The sequence below is a fragment of the Loxodonta africana genome, chromosome 8 (genome assembly GCF_030014295.1).
Source record: "Loxodonta africana isolate mLoxAfr1 chromosome 8, mLoxAfr1.hap2, whole genome shotgun sequence".
NCBI lineage: Eukaryota > Metazoa > Chordata > Mammalia > Proboscidea > Elephantidae > Loxodonta > Loxodonta africana.
The window spans coordinates 107,447,347-107,461,933 of NC_087349.1; positions in this window are offsets into that span (position 1 = coordinate 107,447,347).

The window sequence follows — 14,587 nt, forward strand, 5'->3', positions numbered from 1 at the left end:
AGGAATCTCACTACATCTTCCTGGCGATTCTTTGAATGTAGAGAACACACACACACACACACACACACACACACACACACACCATGCAAATGTCTATTTGCCAATGAGCACAGACTTACCTTGGGAAGAAAGCCCTTGTACATATAAAACAGAAAAGAAAACAAATCCAACAAACGCCAAAAAGATCCCCATCATTCCAAAAGGGGGGGGGGTCACATCAGTGTAGCCAGCAACCAAAAAGCCCTAAAAGAAAGGCGTGGAGATGTATCAGAAGGCTCTGTCTCAGAGCTCTGGGCGCGACACTGCCAACATCCTGCTGCTCACTCCGCGAGGACTGGCTTTGGGGAGAGGGAATTGCAATTCGCGAAGGTTAAAACCAGCTGGCTCTGATTCCGGGAGGCTTCCAGTCCAGACCCAAGCTTGACACGCTGGAAGTATTTCCGCTGCTTCGCTCCCTGCTATCAGCTACCTGGTAGCTCGTCCAACGTCAGCCCGCTGCTCCGGCTTGCGTGATCACTGCCCTCCCTGAACACCCAGCCAGCTCGGGAAGTGGGGAGTGGGCAAGGGGGGCGGGCTAGAGGACTTCACAGGGCTCGCAGCGCCGCAACTTTTCCCTCTAATGGCTGCGATGATGCCTTTAACCCTCTGCGCGCTGGACAGCTCCCCACCTGCGGGGAACTCGGCCAGGCAGCCCACAGAAGAGAGAGGGCTTGGCGGCTCCGACTAGGTTTTCCTTCTGGAGCGCAGGAGAATTTATTTATTTATTTTTCGATTTGCCACCGCCTCCCCCGGTTCCCCCCGCCCCAACCTCTTGGACTGAATCGTTCTTGCCTCGGCGGTGCTTAAGAGGACAATACAGTTGTACGATGGCATTGTGTGCTGGGGGCTAGGAGCTACAGATTTCTGGAGAAAGTTGGGGCATTGCTGAAGAGGAGAGGAGGAATGAGATGGAATGAAAGAGACTGCTTTGGGGCGATGAAAACAGCCACTTGAGGGAAATGTCGCTTAACTAGTTATTAACTGCTGTAACTAGAAGGATCACATGCTATTATTTCCCACGAATTTATTGCTGCACACCCTCCAGGGGAAGAGAAGAAGCAGCGCATGCAGGCACCATGTCACTGTAGCTGACAAATGGAAAAGAGAAAAAGTACAAAAAGTCACGTATTGAGAGAATTTTCCAGAAAAAAAGCCCACCGTACTGTTTCCTCTTTTTTTTTTTTAAATCCATGCACCCCTTAATCTTCCCTGCCTCCATCCCACATGTATTTTGGAAGTAGAGGAGGGGGTTTTAAATACCATCAACGTTTTCATTATATGATTTGTTTTTGTTTTGTTTATTTGCATAACTAATGATTATGTAATATATCCTGGGATCATATGAACCAGGGATATTATTTTAGAAACAGAATAACAAATGAGTCTTAGAATTTGGAAGAAATTTCGTTATCTGCCCTGAAGAAGGTTTGAGACGTATATTTCTTATTAAGAATCTAAACAACAGTATGTATCATGTTAAAGACTCTATTTGTCCTTGTGGAGTCCAAATATTAGTCAGTGGATTTAAATATTTTTAACAAAATTAAGATAATTTGCCATCTAGGCAGGGTACCAAATATTTTATTCCCATTATTTTTTCCACCTAGTTGTACCACAAATCATGAATATTGCTTGAAAATATGAGTCAGCCTTAACAATGCTGTCAGGAAACCAATGCAGTATATGTATTTTCATTTTACAGATAATTTGTAGTTGGCTAATATATTTTTTTTAATGCTTTAGCTGGCCAATAATAATAATAATAATATTAACTTTAATGTAGCTGTTGGGTTTCTAAATCACCTGTCTTTCTTCTGCTGAATACGGCACTTACTTTGAAGATTAGATATGATAGATTTAATAACACTATGATAGATTTTATGATAATACTGTTTATTTTCCAAAGCCATATCTATTTCCACTGTAGGTAGAAGTAGGATATGAGATTTGGAGAAAGTCATGGGGAATATTTTACATCTGTTCATATTCAGGACAACCCAGCTCTATTCATCAAAGGGGTTTAAAGCTTGTCGTTCCAAGAAAAGAAGTTTCTTTAGGCCCAAACATGCTCTCAGGGAGAATGGGTTCAGAGCATAGAAACATAAACCAACTTAATACACCTACCCCCAACAACAAAACTTTGCAAGTATTAGATCCTCAGAGGTTAACATTTTATGCCTAGCAAGATATTCTTGATGTTTAGCACTAGGTTTTAGCTTTATTTCAACAATTAGTGTAAACGTGAGATTGATATACCATGAAAACGACCTGAATCCAAGGTTATCTGCAGTTAGAACGGTTTTCAACCTAAAGAAAAGGACATCCATTTTAAGCAAGGGAAGTTCTGAATAAATTTAGCAAAGCATATCAGCTGCTGTTTGGAGGAACGTGACCACTGACTATAAAAGCACAATAGAAGTAAGATTGAAAGTGTGAGAAAAGCTTTTATAGGACAGATAAACTATGAAATTACTTTAAATAGAAAGTTACAAGCATTTAAGCTGCCAAAAAAAGGGAAGGAGGGAAGGGCAAAAGAGATGACAAATTTGGAAAAGCATTTTTTTTCTTTTGAAAAAGGCCTAGTAGACATTTCATGTTCAGTTTTGCCAGTGTATATCAAATTTTTTATCTTAAATGCCAGTTACGTCTTTTCAAGAACTATAAATAGTGCTGGTGAAAACATTTGTGTCAGCTTTGATAGAGTATTTATTCGCCTTATTGAAGACAAAATGTCCCTATATTAAAAGTCTGAGGGAGTCCCTGGGTAGTACAAATGGTTTAGCTCTTGACTACTAGCCAGAAGGTTGGTGGTTGAAACCTACCCAGAGGTTCCAAGGAGGACAGGTCTGGTGATCTTCTTTTGAATAGGGCCTCCATGAGGAGGCATCAACTCAAGAGCAACTAACAACAATATATATCTAAAATCTTTCAAATATTCAAAATAAAAAGTTTGAAATGCTAAGAAAATGTAATTAAAAAGTAAATACATTCAGCACATCAAAGTTCTGGTATTAAGTTCCATTACTTTTAAGGCCTTTTTAAAGCATGTGTTCTTCTGCAAGGTTGGAGGTAGCTTATCCAGAAAGACAACCTGCCTGTGTCTGGATACAGGAGAAATGTCTCCTGCTTATTTCTCCTCCCCAGCATGATTGCTGATGACTTATATTATAAAAATGACTACAAATATCTTCTCAAAAAAAAAAAAAAAACCCTATTTATGAAGTAGTGCTCCAAAAATAAAATCCTACCATCTCATCCTTCAATTGTTTCTTTCTCCTCTGAATAAGCTTTTGATCATTGCTTTGTTTTTTTTTTTCTTTTTTTAATATATTTTTTAAGGTTAAACACCTGGATGGTGCAAAAGGCTAAGTGCTTTGACTACTAGCCAAAATGTTAGAGGTTCAAAATTCACCTAGAGGTACCTCAAAAAACAGGCTTGGTGATCTGCTTTCAAAACGTCACAGCCTTGAAAACCCTACGGAGAAGTTCTGCTCTGCACACATGGAGTTGCCATGAGTTGGAATCAATTAGATGGCAACTAACAACATCTCCACAGCTATTTTGCCCCTAAAATTTATAATAGGGAAGCCTAACTGAGTTCGCACCTAACTTTCTCAGGCATACTGCAATCTGCTTGAGTTAATTCCATTGCCTTTCTTGGTCTTTTGTTTAGACTGCATTTTATTCTTCTAGCTCATATTCATCTAATTTTCTCTTTCAAAAACACTGTTTTCTTATGTAGGCTTTTACATAAGCTTTCAGAGCTATTGCTCCACCAGAAAGCTAAACTGGAGAGGGGGAACTTCAAGATCCATGGTTAGAGACTGCATTGTCCTTTTCCTGAAGAGGGCATTTTTATATCTTGAATTTGATGGGAATCACCATATTCAACTCCCATACACCAGTGGTAGGGTGGCTTTCCATAATCACACTTCCGTAATCTTTCCTTGAGGCCTAAGTACCAAAGGTAAGCTGTTAAATTTTCTAATTGGAAGATGCAAAAATTAGGTTCTTTTTTCGTCAAAAGCCTTTAAAAGACAACCATATGAAGAATTGAAAGATGATCCTTAGAGATGCTAAAGGTCAAGTTTCATTCCTTTACCTCCTCACAGGCATCTCACTGGGTGAGATGAGTCACAAATGCTTCTCCCTGCTGGGATTTGAGGTGCATCCTACTCTGTCCTTGAACACACTCTTTGGTGATGCTCTAATCTGTGCATAAAACCAAAACCAAACCCATTGCCTTGGAATCAATTCCGACTCATAACGACCCTATGGGGCAGAGTAGAACTACCCTATAGAGTTTCCAAGGAGCGCCTGGTGGATTCAAACTGCCGACCTTTTGGTTAGCAGCCATAGCTCTTAACCACTACGCCACTAAGGTTTCCAATCTGTGCATAGAAGAGATTATTTCCAGGGAATGAGGAAAAATTTCACCCACAATCCCATGCCGGGATTAGTAATTTTTGTCTCACTTGGGGAAATAAAAAGTAGGATATTAGGCAGTCTTTAAATACGGAAGCAATAAACAATTCACAGAAAAAAACTCTAATTCAGTGAAGACAGTAAGAGTCCAGGAGAAACTTACTAGCTCCTATCAGCCAAAGATGAGCTCTTAAAATGTGTTTTCTACTGAATAATGCAAGCCAATGCTTTGGCAGTGCTGGGTGTACTGGGCTCCTCTCCATGTCACAATTTCAAAGATATGGTAGAGTCAAGGGCTCATGACAATAGAAGAAACAACATGAATATTATCTTTTTACATACATGTACAGAACATGTCTTTACAAAATGAGTGGACTTCAGAACTGAAATGGAGCTTGTTGTCGTTATCTGCCATTCTCACGGTGACCCCAGGCATACTCGAACAAATGCTGCCCGGTCCTGCACCATCCTTACGATCAGTTGGGAATCAGACCATTGTGACCCACAGGGTTTTCACGGGCGGATTTCAGAAGTAAATTGCCTTTCTTCCTAGTCTGTCTTAGTCTGGAGGTTCCACTGCAACCTGTCCACCATGGGTGGCCCTGCTGATATTTGAAATACAGGTGGCATAGCTTCCAGCATCATAGCAATGTGCAAGCCTCCACTGATAGATGGTGGTGGCTGTGCATGAGGTATATTGGCCCAGAATTGAATCCAGATTATCCGAATGGAATGTGTGAGCTCTACCACTGAACTACCACTGCCCCCTTGGAATGGAACTTAGCAAGCAATTAATCCACTCTGCTTATTCTACAGGTGAGAGATCTGAGGCCTCTGGTCTGAGCCAGTCAGTTGTGCCACTAAAGTAAATCAATACATTGTTTCTTCAAGATCCTTAGCTCTAAACTACTTAAACGGTAAAGGGTAAAGATTTTAAGGTAAGAAAACAAAGAATTGTCATTCACGCCATTTGTTCTACAAATTATACAGAAAGGGTAGCCATTTAAAACAAAATTAAGGGTACCCCAAGTTTTTCCCAGACACTGGTAAACAAGTCACTTAAAATTCTGGGTCCTGAGATACTGTTTTAATCCCTTCAACACAACTTCTTGCCATATCATATCTTGGTTTTTGTAAGCAATTCATAGAGAGAGAATAACTGGTTGTCATTGGAAGCGATCAAACATTTTAAATAGCCTGGTGGCCTATATGGACGCTAACTGCCCATTATGTGGCTACTGCTCCTTTTAGTCTTCCAGATGGCATGTGTTCCTTTTTATTTTTCTTTTGTACGTGATTGAAATGTAAATTACTTAAAGCTGGCTTTTATTCTGTGGAACTCTATGTAACTTTGTAATTGAAGTTCACCAAGTTAGAACTCAAATTATTCATGAGGTCATGTTATGTCATTTTAAAACTGTAATGTCTGGCCTAGAGGCGACCTCTGAAAACAGCAAAAGGAAGTTTCACATTTTCTGTAGAAACTTAATATCACAGCCTGCTTAGATGCCCTCTATAAAACTCATGGGCCTTACATTCAATTTTTTTTCTCATATGAGAAATTAAAATGGGCCTACAGTTATATGTAAGTTCTGTCTACATATGATCTAAGACTAGGCTTAATTTCTTCATTAGCAAAAATGTTAACATGTCCATGCCCTAATTAAAAAAAAAAAATTAATTAGAAGTACAGAGTAGGAAAGATTGAAGATGAAGCTTAGTCTACTTTCTTCTTGCCTCAAAATTAGGCTGCAATTGAAGCTCAGAATTTGTAATACTACATTAATTTCAATATGTGATTCTTTGTTTAAAAAAAAGTCCTGTGGGTTTGATTAGACATGAATAACTACCTTCTACATCTATTTTTGTGCAAACAGATAATTATTTGAGGAAATAAAATGAAAATACAACAAAAGCAGCAATTTTTAATAGAGTCTATAATTTCCAAGCTTGTCCATGGTTCCATGCCTATATTTACAATTTGAATGAAAGTAAATAATAACTTGTAATAAAGCTGCTGAATATCTTTCAAGAAACACAAAGCAATTTATAAACATTTAAATAACTTTACATTTTTAAGGATAGTTAAAGGTGGCTTTTGAGTCTTACAGACCTGGGTTCAAGTTCCCCTTCGATATTTTACTATCTCTATATTCTTAAGCAAATCATGTAAGCATTCTAAGTCTTATCCAGTTTCATGTAAATAACAGTTTATGTTTCATACTTTTTTGTGAGAATAAAGTGAGATAATGCATGCAAATCCCTTATACAGTGTTGGGTATACAGTAAGTGGTCAATAAAATCTAAATATTATTTGTATTGCCATTTATCCTTAATTCATTATTTTTTTGGCTTGCATATTCAACTTTATAGTGATCTTTTGGAAAGAATGTGTGAGAGAATTCTGAGCATCTCCAGAGCCTAACTCTGATGAATTATAAGCTCGTGATATTAGAGGAATAAAGAACTGATATGTGAGAAAAGAAATGTAGTTAGGTCAAAACCAGACGACTAAATAAAATAAATAGACTAGGGCCTTGAGACTGTATTCATGAGATGTGAAAGAGAAGAATGCTGGGACAAGAGCCCAGAACTCTGTACCTGATTCTGCCTTACTCTAACATGGAGTTAGGTTGGGGAAGAGGTTTTGATATGACTCCCCTTTTCCCCGAGTAGTCTAAGGCAACTGGGCATGTTAGTCAATGGCTATTAAGTGATTCTATACAGTAATAAAAACAATTGGAATTATTCTGGCCGTATTAGGAAGAACCCAACAACCTAGAGAAAGGATCTTAGTTGTCTTAAGAATTTGGCGTACTTCCTGTACTCTGAGAATCCCAAACCATTTAACGGGCATCACGGAAGTGGTAGGTTGATTAAAAATATGATGACCATACCAGATGGGCCTAGTTCATGTCAGTTGTTCCTTCATAATTATTAATAGCATACCCTTTTGCTTCAAGGAGTGACCCTCTCTGGATTATAAATTTCATGACTACCTTCTAACCCTAGTTAAAGAGGAATATGAAAGTCTCATACCCAATATCAAGTTCAGAATCATGACCAAGTAACTTGCAAGGTACAAGGCTCAGGACTGTTTAAGGCTCCTTTAAATGGCCAGTATTTACTTGGGAGATTATTTGAGGTTGGATGAAAGAAAATTTTGATCCTAAGCCAGAATGTTCTAAATTCAGAGAGTAGGAGTCAGCTCACATCTCTATGGAGAGAACCACAGGCCCTGTGGGAGTAGTCCTTGATGGCTAGGCTGAATCATCAATTAGTCTTAGTAATTGCTAAGAAGGAGCAAAAGGCTATAGATTTAAGAAACACAGATACAGGGAACTATCCTTCAGTAAATTGCTTTGCAGTTTAAGGAGAAAAGAAACAGATTAGGAAGGTCTTCAGAAGTTCCTGGTCTTTATTCCGTATTTGGAGAGTTTGATTCTTAATCATGAAAAATGTGTTCACTATTCCAGATTGAAGTAGACTTGAGGGAGGGTTGCTGAACCAATGAAGTTCAGGTTAGCATGGAGCAGGGAAAAGAGAAGAAAATGTAGGATTAAAGCAACAGTGGAAGCTGGCACTCATTCTCTTGTAGTATTTCATACAGCTGACTTTACTGGGCTATACTTGTTGGATATGCTTGTTCCCCAGGCAAGATGTGTGCCAGTCTTCTCTGTACTTTGACACCCTTGTTCCCTTGCTATTACAGACATTCTCCATCGATTCTCCAGACTGTGAAGCAAGAAAAACAAATAAATTATGTAAAGATAGAAAAAGTTTAAATAAAACTGTCAATATATGCAGTTAATATGAGTAGATATGTAGGGTTTCCTCTCCTAAGATTAGCAAACTTCTCTACAGCTTCATCCTCTCACTCAATGCTTTTCTTGTTTCTTTTTTTCTCTCATTTAGTCCTTAATAGAAACCTGGCTCTCTCCATAATCTAGGAACCTTCTTTTCCTATAGAGACCATGTTTGCTCTTACACTTCAAATAACTAAAGATCAGAACTTTCAGACCTGATTCCTCCACCGTGAATTTAACTATGTCCCTCTGAAGCTCACGTCATTTAACTTAGAACATACCTCACTTCTCATTTACTGACTCCTTAATTTATCGAGAACTTGGCACTTTGTCCCTTTATCTCTAACCTATGGCCCTCCCTCACTTCTTAGTTACTTCAACCTGCAGTTTTATGATGCTTGCAAAAGTTTGACTTCTTAGATCTGTGGTTTTATAGTCTTCATCCTATTTGAACCACAAAAATCCTTGTCCTGTAATGAACTTTGGTATTTCTTGAAATTTGCTACTTTGAAATAATAAATCTAGCCAACTCACCTCTTACCAAAACCTTTTATTCTTTTGGGTCTTTTACTCTACTCCTCCCAAGATATTAGTTGTTTAACTATTTCACAAACTCCATTCCATGCTTTCCTCTAACAATTCCAAATATATCCTCTCACCCCTGTCTTCACTCCCCTACCATTCAAACTTAGATTCTGCATGTTGTCATTTCAACTACTCTTAGACTCGCTCCTTATTCTAAGAGGCCAATATGGCAATTCTGCAAATTTGTGAGTATATATCAATATTCATACAGAAATCAAGCAAACGGCCAAAAGGCTGCTCCATAGGTCCACCATATTCAGCATTCCATTTGTAAACATTTACAACCGTAAGCCCCCACTGTGGGGAACTATGGTAGCATTTCAGGTCCCTGGGCATGGTTGTATCAGTGAACTTCCTCAAGGGGGCCCAGACACTCCTTTAAACATGAGGTTTTGCGTTTGTGATCTAATTTATGTTTGGGAACTTGGTGAGAGTTTTTTTTTTTTTTTTGGTAGTGACTTGTTATGTTTCTATTCCTCAGATCTAAAGTTTTTTCCTTTTGCATAGATTAAAAAATAGAAGAGTAGCTATTTGTTTAATTTCTATGGCCATCTTGATCAATTGACCACAACTAGACATCCCTGTCATTGCCTCACCTTCACTTTGGCTTATTATTGCACATTTGTGGTTAAGTGCTGCCACCAAGTAATCATTAAAAAAAAAAAAAAAAAAAATTTTTTTTTTTTTTTTAAAGGATTCCATTACAATGATGCCCTACAGAATATTGACACCATAGAGCTGGAGTCATGGAAGCTAGCAATGCTTCACTAAGGCATTTCTCAAAGGCATTAGTAAAAGTGGTGCCTTCTGAGCCCACCTGTGGAGAAGGTTAATGTGCTTCACATACTAAGTACATACATTCCTATCTCCCTAAACCTTTGGATATTTTCCTGTACATCATGCTAGGAAAGTTTGACGTGTTGTACTCATTGCATATATGCTGTCTTTAAATTCATGCTTCAGTCACCCAACCAAGCAAGCTTTAGAATCACTTTCAACTTTTCTTGCTAATGTATTAAATTTTGACTCTCATTTAGTAAATGATTGTGGTAAATTTATAAAAATGTGATAAAACTAAATATCCACTTATGATATTTTTGAGTAATCACTCAGCATGCAAGGAATAGATGGTGACTTCCTTAATCTGATAAAGGACATCTATTAAATACTCATATCAAATATCGTATTTAATAATGGAATGTTAATGGGACTTAGACAAAGGTGACCATGATATTCACTACCATTTGCTATCATTGGAGGTACTAGCTAGCACATTAAGTCAAGAAAAATGAATAAATTATATAAGGATAAAAAAAGTTCAAAATGAAACTGTTCATATATATGCAGTCAATATGATTATATATGTAGAAAATACAAAATAATCTATAGATAAATTGTCAGAATTAAGTAAATTTTGAAAAAATTGCTGGGCATGAGGTCAACATATCAAATCACTTGTATTTCCATATTTTAGCAGCAAATGTTAGACTACTAAAATTATTAAAAAGTACAATTTAAGGATGGAAAAATATATCTTACACAAACAGTAACTAAAAGAGAGCAGGAGTGGCAATCATAATCTCTGGTAAAATAGACTTTAAGTCAAAATCCATTATTAGAGACAAGGAAGGGCATTATATAATGATTAAAGAATCAATCCACCAAGAGGACATAACTATAATAAAAATTTATGCACCCAACGAGAGCTCCGAAATACAAAGACAAACTCTAATAAAATTGAAAAGAGAAATAGTTCCACAACAATAGTAGGAGTTTTTAACACAGCACTTTCAATGATGGACAGAACAACTAGAAAGAAACTCAACAAAGATATAGAAGATTTAAATAACACAATCAACCAACTTGAACTCATAGACATTTACAGAACATACCACCTAACAGCATCACAGTACACATTCTTCTCCAACTCACACGGATCATTCCCCAGAACAGACCATATATTTGGTCACGAAGCAAGTGTCAATAAATTCAAAAAACATTTAAATAATACAAAGCATCTCTCTGACCATAATGCTACAAAACTAGAAATCAATGACAGAAAGATGGAAAAAAATTTTAAATATATGGAAACTGAATAACGCCTTACTTAAAAACTATTGGGTAACAGAAGAAATTAAAGATGAAAGTAAAAAATTCTTGGATTCAAATGAGAATGAAAACACAACATACCAAACTTTTGGGACACAGAAAAAGCAGTGCTCAGGGGAGAATTTATAGCAGTAAACGCACATATTTAAAACAAAAGGGACAAAATCAGTAGCTTATCCCTAAAACTCAAACAAAAAAGGAGCACCAAAATAAGTCCCCATCACCAGAAAAAAGGAAATAATAAGGAGTAGAGCAGAAATAAATGAAGTAGAAAACAGAAAAACAATAGAAAGAATCAACAAGACTAGAAGTTGGTTCTATGAGAGGATCATTAAATTGACAAACCACTGACCAAATGTGACAAAGGATAAAAAATGAGATGGGTGACACTGCAACAGAATAAACTGAGATGAAAAGGATCGCTAACAGAATATCATGAAAAATTTGAAAACTAGAAGAAATGGACAAATTTCTAGAAACATACTATCTACCTAAACTAACACAAATAGAGGCAGAAAAATTGAACAGGCCCACAACAAAAGAAGAAATGGAAGATATCATTAAAAAAAAAAAAAAAACAAAAACTCCCAATAACAGCAAAAAAAGTCCTGGCTCAGATGGCTTCGCTGGAGAATTCTACCAAACATTCAGAGAAGAGTTGACACCAATTCTACTCAAACTATTCCAGAACATACAAAAGGAAGGAATGCTCCCTAATTTATTCCATGAAGCCAGCATAATCCTGATACCAAAGCCAGGCAAAGACACTACTGAAAAAGAAAATCATAGACCTGTATCTCTCATGAATATAGATGCAAAAATTCTCAACTAAATTCTAGCCAAAAGAATTCAACAGCATACCAAAAATATAATAAATCATAATCAAGTGAAATTCATACCAGGGATATAAGGATGGTTCAACATTAGAAAATCATTCAACATAAGTCATCGCATAAACTAAAAAAAAAAGAAAGACAAGAATCAAGTGATCATCTCATTTGATGCAGAAAAGGTATTGGATAAAATTCAACAATGATTCCTCATAAAAATTCTCAGCAAAATAGGAATAGAAGGGAAATTTCTCAACATAATTAAGGGCATACAAAACCAACAGCCAACACTATTCTCAATGGAGAGAGACTGAAAGTATTCCCCCTGAGAATGGGAACCAGACAAGGATGTCTCTGATCACTACTCCTATTCAACAAAAGGTCAAAATCCATTCAACGGGGAAATTATATTCTCTTTAAAAAATGGTGCTGGAAAACTGGATATCTGTTTGTAGAAAAATGAAATGATCCATACCTCACACCATATACAAAAACTAACTCAAAACGGGTCAAAGACCTGAATGTTAAGACTAAAACTATAAAGCTCCTGGAAGACAACATAGGGACAAAGCTAGGGGTCCTAATTTTTGGCGTAAATACACTATCAAACGCAACTAAAAATGCATGAGCAACAGAAGATAAACTAGATAACTGGGACTTACTCTCATCAAAAGACTATACCAAAAGAGTAAAAAGATAATGTACACACTGGGGAAAATTTTTTGGTGATGACATATCTGAAAAGGGTCTAATTTCTGAAATACATAGGAAACTCTAACAGCTCAATAACAAAAGACAAACAATCCAATAAAAAAAGTGTGCTTAACAAGCAGCCAAGCATCTATCATTTTGTTACCTGGTGGTTTGGGAAGACTGTACCTTGAGAAAGTAGATCCCAGGTAACCTGTTTCTGCTGTGAGTTAATAGATTGGAATTCAGGATGAGACTCTATTTTTAAAAAATGCCTATAACACTATCTGTCTCACAATGAGCACTTTAATTTTGGAGTCCCTTGGTGGTGCAAATGGTTAACATACTTGTCTGTTGATCAAAAGGTTGGAGGTTTGAGTCCACTCAGGGATACCTGGAGATCTGCTTTTAAAAGATTGATTGCTGTAGACCCTGTGGAGCTCTAATGGACGTGAGGTCTCATGAGTCGGAGTCAACTTGACAGCAGTTGGTTGCTTTAAAAAAAAAAAAAAAAAAACCTAATTTATTGTCCCTTGATAAACTAAAAATCTGATTTTTGATCCTGTTAACCTGAAGTTCACAAGAAGGCATATACAGCTCAGTGTCTAAGCTGAGAACAGACTATTTTTAACATTAATTTTACTGCAGTTTTTACCCAAGGTTCCTGTAGTCCCCAAGTTTAGCTTCTCAGCTGATGGCACAGCTTGAAAAAGATCTGTATCCTGATGTGTGGTAAAATAGAACCAGTCCCTGCCTCATTCTCTCACTGCTCTCTAGGAAGAAAATGGTTTCATGCTGAGAATTCTCTGTACCACCCTAGCTATCTGCTTACTCTCTCAGGCTCTCTCTCCTGGGCCAAGAACAGCTTCTCTCAGCAGCCCCTGGCTCTCCAACTCCATTGGACATACTTCTCTGCATATAACACAACTCCAGCAAAATTTCTATTAAAAACAAAAGGCCCTGGCCAATTAAAATTGCTCTAACAGTTCAGAGCCTGACAAGGCTGGCCAGTGACCAGTGATATTTCACTTAAGGCAAATTTGCCCAGTCTGCCCTAAATTACTAACTAAAAAATTCTAAACCAGTTGCCCTCAAGTGGATTCCGACTCATGGCGGCTCCATGTGTGTCAGAGTATCTGTCCTCTGTGGGGTTTTCAGTGACTTTTTTTTTTTTGAGGTGGATTTCCAGGGCTTCCTTCCAGGGTCCCTCTGGGTAGACTCAAACCTTCAATCTTTTGTTAGTAACTGAAGGCTTTAACCGTAGCTAAGCACTAAATTATTTGTAGTAATTGACAAGCTGATTCTAAGTATCTTTTGGAATTACAAAGGGTCAAGACTAGCAAAGATACTACTGTAAAGAAGAAAGATTTTGTCTGCTGAATATCAAAATTTAGAATAAAGAATTCCTAGTTAAAACATTATAATATTAACATGAGGCTAGACAAATAGATCAATGAAATTAAAATAGAGAATTTAGAAATGTCTCCGTGCCTACAAGAACTTCTATATATGACAAATGTGACATTCCAAATGAATGGACAAAGAAAGTTTTTTTTTTAATGGTGTTTGGTCAAATTAATATTTCATAGAAATAAGGTGAAATACTATTGATACCTTACACTGTAAAAAAACAGGTAGATTATGACCTAAATAAGAATACCAAAATGTAAAGTCTCTATGGGATAATATAGGTGAAAATTCTCTGCATTTTGGTATATAGATTGCTCAAAAAGTGTACTAAAAGCACCAGTAGTAAAGGATTGATAACTGGACTTCATTAAACTTAAAAATGTCTATTCACCACAAAATTCACCACAAGACACAATTAATTGAATAAGGATGAAAGCCATACAGTGAAATAGATTTGGGATATATATATTTTATATATATATATCTACAAAAAAGAGGTTATATTCAGAATATTTAATTTCCACAAATCAATATGAAAAGACAGAATTTTAAAAAATTGGTAAAGTCTTAATACACTTCACAAAATAAGATATCTAAAAGGCCAGTAAATATGTAAAGAGATGATCAACCTCTTTAATAGTCACTCCAGTACAAATTAAAAGCACAATGAGATAATAGTGCATCCCCATTGGA